A 6,105-nucleotide genomic window follows, 5' to 3' on the forward strand; every position below is an offset into this window, starting at 1 on the left:
TGAAATGTCAGGCACAGCTGGGGTGGGTTTCTGAAAGCACTGGTATGTTTGGAGAGGCACAGGGATGCCCAGCAATAATTAGCCAGTGAGCCCCGGTTTTTTGTGGCCCAGCAAAGGGACCCAGCAGTCAATTGCTTTGTTATTTAATGTGCTGCCTTTATGTTTCCAAGGTGCAATTGTATATTAAAAGCATCTTTGCCTCTCCAAAGTGGCTAAATAATGGGATTTTGCTGCTGTGTGGTACTTGTTGGTTATAGGGTATGGAGAAAGTGCTCCTGGGGCTGCTCCTCTGGTTCCCAGACCTTCAGGTTTCCCCCTGGCAGCAGAGAAAATGGGGATTTTTTAATTTTTTTGTTACATTGGAAAAAGGGATTTGATGATGCCTGGTGGTTTGCTCCTGCCTTACACCCGGGGGGGGGAAGTGCTGCTGGGGGGCACTGATACCCTCCCACCCCCAAAATCACATCCCAACCTCTGCTCCCTAAAGCAGCTCAGCCTCACAAAGAATCCCATCTCTTCCATTCCTTCCTTTTCCCCCCTGAGGAGAAATGGAGAGCTTTCATTGAAATCATCACTTTTCTGACAGCATATTAATTAATCCCTGCTTGCCTTTTTTTTTTTTTTTAATGTTTGAGAGGCTGTATGTGCTGTAGGAAGCTTTTGGGTTTCTTTGGGTGCGGGGCTGCGGGGGAGCTCAGCGGGGCTCTCTGAGCTCTGGATGTGCCTATTCTCACCCTCTCCTCATTTTCCTCCTGCAGGGGCGTGGAGTGCAGCACTGCAGCGGGGCAGCAGCGCTGGAGAGGGGCCCCAGGGGCTGTTCCCACCCCAGGATGCTCCAGGCATCCCTCGGTCCCCGTCCCCCCGAGCCGCGGCGTGTCCCGGGCCAGCCCTACCCTGTCCTGTACATAACCAGTGAGATGTCTGTAAAAGATTTCAACCCTTGGAATTTCTTTTTTTTTTTTGTTTTTTTTATTTGCTCCCCTCTCCTTTCCCCTTGTCCCCCAATTTGTTGATTGTGTTGAAATTGTCGGAGTTTGTAACAGTATCTTTCAGAGAATATTGTACTAAAGAGAAAATTGCACTCAATAAAAAGGATGAAATAAGCCTGGTCCCTCTCCTTCCCCTTCCCCGGGGCAGCTTTCCTGCTGCCGGCTGCTCTCCAGCTCGGAGCTGGGGGAGTGTTTGCCATGAATATTCATTGGGGGAGCTGGCAGCGCTCCAGCGCTCCTTGACTTACCTCGAATGTTGATGTCTATCAGATTTGGCTCCCCGGTTTGTAAATGAAGTGACTTTCTTCTGGAGATGCTATCGGAGCTGGCTGCAGCAGCAAAGGCGGGAGGAGGAGTTTCCTGCCACGGGAGCGTTTCAAAGCCTGGTGTGCCATCGCTCAGGGAAGCACTGCCTGCCTTCAAAGTCCCTGCCCTGCCCTGCTGGAGCCTGTCCATGCAAAGCCTTGAGCCTGCTTTCCTTGAGGATTATCTAAATGAGGGCTGGAAAATGGATTCTTCCTTGTGCCTTGGCTGCATTTTGTCCTGCTGGGATCAATCAGAACCCATCCAACTCTGTCACGCACACTCTTGGGGTGTTCCTGGAGCTCCATGATCCCTGTGGGCCCCTTCCACCTCAGGAAATTCTGTGATTCTCTGATCCAGGTGATGCTGAGAGCAGCTGGTCCTGCCAGCTGGGAACATCAGCCAGCAGCAGGGGCTGAAACGGGGGCTAAAGGTTTTGTAAATTAAAAATATGAACCCACCAAGGAGTTGTTTGGGGTTTAGAAAAGAGAGCTGCTCCTCTGGAGGTTGGGGTAGGGGTTCCCATGGCTGGAGTTTTGGGGTGAGCCCTGGGGAGGAAGGCAATGGTGGGCATGGCACAGCCCTGCATTCCTGGCATCCTGTAATTGTCCCACCAGTGGTGGTAGCTCCTGTCAGGAGATTTCCAAGTCTTTTCTGCTTCTCCAGGCCCATTATAGCTGGGATGTTTTTCTTACAGGGAATTTGGAGTGATTTGAGTTCCATGTGCTGATGGAGATGGCTCCAGGTCCCTGTGAGCAGGACTCCCCTGCCCCAGACTCACATACCACAGTGAGATTTGCCTCACACTTTTCACAGGGATAGAACTGTTGTTTTGGGTGTTTTGCATGTTTTTTTGCCAGGCTCATCCTGACAAATGAAAGCAGAGAGTCTCTGCTATCTTTGGATATGCGAGATGCAAATAGGCAGCAGCTGATGGAGAGCAGAGTGAAGTTGTTTATGTGTCCTTAATTGAGTAGACACTTGATTTAATGTGCTTCTGGTGTGGTTTAAATGAGTGTTCTTGTTGAATCCTCTGGGATTTGGGGTGCTGGGAGGATGTATCCTTTACACAGGTCATTCTGAGGTTTTCTCTGAAGTAACCAACAGACATTTACAGCCAGTGCTTGATGTTCCCAAAGCAGTTTGCCTTGGAAGAGCCTTTTACCAGGCTCTGGGGGAGCCCTGCTGTCAGTGTGGGGCTAATGGGGCTCTGAAGGACCCTGGGGAGCTCAGCAGGGCCTGGATATGGCCAGTCAGTCCCTGGCAGACCCTCAGCCCCTGGTGCAGGTTTGCACAGCTGCAGGCTCTGGAAGCTGTGTTTTATTTTCCCCATGGGATAAGCAGTCTCCATCTCCACCTGTGTCCCAGCTGGAGCAAGATGTCATTTACCAGGCTACACAGCATCCAAAGAAACTTTCCCTGAGCTTTCAATATAGACACAGGTGACTGTCACAGCCAGAACAGAGCATAACCCTCAGGATGAAAAACCTTTCCTTCATGGCTCTCAGGTTTGAAAAATGGAAGCAGCATGTTGGTCTGATTACCTGCAGCAGCTCCAGAACTCCCAATGCACCCGGTGCTCTGGCACAGCAGTGTGATGCCAGCCTACCTCTGGCACTGGAATAAATCCTTATTTACCCCACTGCAAGGAGAAAAGGGAGCCAGGACTGTGCTCAGCTCCGTGGGGTGCAGTGAGGGGCTTCCCTGGCTGGTTCACATGTGCAGCCTGCTGAGAGACACCTGCTGTTATTGCAGATGCACAGCTCTGGCCCCAGGACAGCCCTTCCCGTGGGGAGAGTGGCTGGGAGTGTGTGCAGGGATGTGGCAGTGAAGGAGGGAGAGGTCAGACACATTCCCAGCCTCTCCCACCTCCCCTCCCTCCCTCCCACACTCAGCAGTGAAAGACAAATAAAAGATGAGCCCAAGAGGACCATAGGCTAAATTGTAATTGGAGCAATATGGGCTGATGATAAAGTTCTGTGCCAGCCCACATTAACTGGCAGCATCTGCTGGAATTACTGGAGATGCCTCATGGCCTATGAAAAGTGCTGGGATTTTCCTGGAGGACAAGACAGGCAGGCTCAGCAGTGCTGGAGAGCCAGGAGGGCTCGGATGGAGCTGGTCTGAGGCTGCTGCAGGCTTGAAATCTCCTCCAGGCTCTCTGGAAAGGGTTTGGGGATGCTCTCAAGAAAGTCACCTCCCATTGCCAGCCAAGGAGCTCATTCCTGTTTGTGTGGTCACCCCACATACCCCTCCTGAGTGACACCACATCCTCCTCTGCTCCAGGGGGATGGGGACAGGGCAGGGTTTGCTCCAGGCAGTTGCTTTTAGCTGGATTTCAGGTACCACCCTGATTAATCCTGCGCAGCCACCCCCTTCACTGCCCCAAATCCACCAGCAGCACCCAGAGAGGGGATTCTGCCCCTCTGCTCTGGAGCCAGGCTGGGAGAGCTGGGGGTGCTCACCTGGAGAAGGGAAGGCTCCAAAGAGACATAATTGATCCTTCCAGTGCCTAAAGGGGCTCCAGGAGAGCTGGAGAGTGACTGGGAACAAGGGATGGAAGGACAGGACACAGGGAATGGCTCCCACTGCCAGAGGGTGGGGTTAGATGGGATTTTGGGAAGAAATTTTTCCCTGTGAGGGTGGTAAGACCCTAGCACAGGGTGCCAGAGAAGCTGTGGCTGCCCCTGGATCCCTGGAAGTGTCCAAGGCCAGGCTGGACAGGGCTTGGAGCAACCTGGGATAGTGAGAGGTTGGACTGGATCAGCTTTAAGGTCCCTTCCAAACCAAACCAAACCAAACCAAACCAAACCAAACCAAACCAAACCAAACCAAACCAAACTGAACCAAACCATCCTAGGACTCCATGAAGCCCCCAGACCCATGCTCCCACCCAGCTGACTGGGCAAACCTCACCTCCTGGGATCTGGGCAGCATGGAAGACACGTTTGAGCTGCTCCTGTGCCATGAGCTGGGCTCTGTGCCTGCCCTCAGCAATGGGGAGGATTCAGGATGGTTTCCTGCAGGACCAGCCCCTCAGAAACACTCTCACACCTGGCCCTGGAGGCGTGGGGATGCTTTGCTGTAAGGTGCCCTGGGGTGCTGGATGCACCTGGGTGGGAAATGCCTCTGCAGTCTGTGGATGCTGCCCCTCTGAAGGAGCATGGCAAGTGGGAAGCTCCCCAAACCCCAGGATATCCGTGCTGCCTGGCTGCCCCTGCCACATTCCCCGGCTGAATCCCCAGGCAGGGCTGGGAGGTGCCTCCCCCAGCCGAGGGGATGTGTCCCTGCCTGGCCCTGTGCCACACCCGCAGCTTTCCTGTCCCGCTGCCACGGCAGCCCATGCATTATTTACCACCCTCTTCCTGCACGCCAAATTACTCATTTCCCTCGTGGGCCCTTTCCCTGGCTCTCTAATCAGAGTTTCTTAGCTCCTTATAAACACTAATGAATTTATTTCCCCGTGCCCTTATGAGGGAGATGGGGTGTTTTATCTTCTTTAAACACAGAGAGCTCCAGTGTGGATTTGGGGACTTCAAAGCACATTGGCACCCTGGGAGGTCTGGAGAGCTGATGTTCCACATCCAGGAGTTTTCAGCACCCAGCAGTGGCCGTGGGCATCAGAGGGGGGATGCTGGTGGCCCCTGCTCAGCCTTCATCCCAGCAGCTTCATCCTCCCAGGGAACCTATCTCCCCTTCTCTGTTCAGCATCTGTTTGGTCCCTGGGCTCTGGAAATACATGGATCCAATGTGGGTGGGAGTGGGTGACCCTCCACAGGACTGGGAAGCTGACAGGCTCCCAGACTGGTGTCCAGCTGGAGATTGTGCTGGGGGTGGCTCTGGATGTGGCTCACCAGGCTGCACACACAGGCAGTGTCTTAAAACAAATAGAGCCAGGGCCAGCACAAAATCACCTCAGCAGCTTCATCCACCACTGGGGTTTTCCCCCAGCACAACTCAGGGGATGTTCAGGTTGGATATCAGGGAAAGGTTCTTCCCTTTGAGCACTGCCCAGACTCCCCAGGGAATGGGCACAGCCCCAAGGCTGCCAGAGCTCCAGGAGGGTTTGGACAATGTTCCCAGAGATGCACAGGATGGGATTATTGAGGTGTCTGTGCAGGGCCAGGACCTGGACTCTGATCCTTGTGGGTCCTTTTCAACTCAGCCTGTTCCATGATTCTGTGATTACAAATCAGAGTGAAACTGGTGGATGTCAGGAATCTGCTGTCCCCAGTGTGAAGCTCAAGTCTGTCTGTGGCTGTAACAGCATCCTGGGAGCCCACTGGGAGCTGCCCAGGGTGCAGGGACATCCTGTCCTTCCTGACCTCTTTCCCATTTGCTGCTGCAGGCACCAGGGGCCCCAGGCATTCCCTGCCTTCCCCCTGACAGAAAGCACATTTAGGTTGGATATTCAGAAGAGATTCTCCCTTGTCAGGGTGGGCACGCCCTGGCACAGGGTGCCCAGAGCAGCTGTGGCTGCCCCATCCCTGGAAGTGCTCCAGGCCAGGTTGGATGGGGCTTGGAGCAAATTGGGATAGTGGAAGGCGTCCCTGCCATGGCAGGGGATGGGAATGGATGAGCTTTAACTCAATTCCAACCCAAACCATCCTGGGATTTTGATTGTGTGCTGAGCCTTCAGTGTACCCAACCAATCCAGATGCATCCAGCAGCATGTGGAGATTTGTGCCCGTGGGTCTCCACAGCCATGATGGACAGGGAACAAACCCTGCTCTGCTCAGGCCAGGAGCCAGAGCCTCCTCCCTCCAGGCTCCCCACAGGACTCAAACACACATCCTCCTCCACTCCAGGGCTG

At 53.8% G+C, this 6,105-nt stretch overlaps 1 protein-coding gene across 2 annotated transcripts in view; it reads left to right on the plus strand.

Annotated features, from left to right (window-relative positions):
* The window catches only part of EPHB1 (EPH receptor B1), a 77,757-nt gene extending 76,654 nt beyond the window's left edge, over window positions 1-1,103 (plus strand). For both annotated transcript variants that reach the window (XM_079315354.1, XM_079315353.1), the window contains one exon: window positions 759-1,103. The gene's annotated coding sequence lies outside the window, so the exon portion shown is untranslated. The remainder of the gene's footprint in view (window positions 1-758) is intronic.
* Window positions 1,104-6,105: the final 5,002 nt, after the last annotated feature.

The sequence above is a fragment of the Erithacus rubecula genome (assembly GCF_903797595.1).
Source record: "Erithacus rubecula genome assembly, chromosome: 11".
Taxonomy (NCBI): Eukaryota; Metazoa; Chordata; class Aves; order Passeriformes; family Muscicapidae; genus Erithacus; species Erithacus rubecula.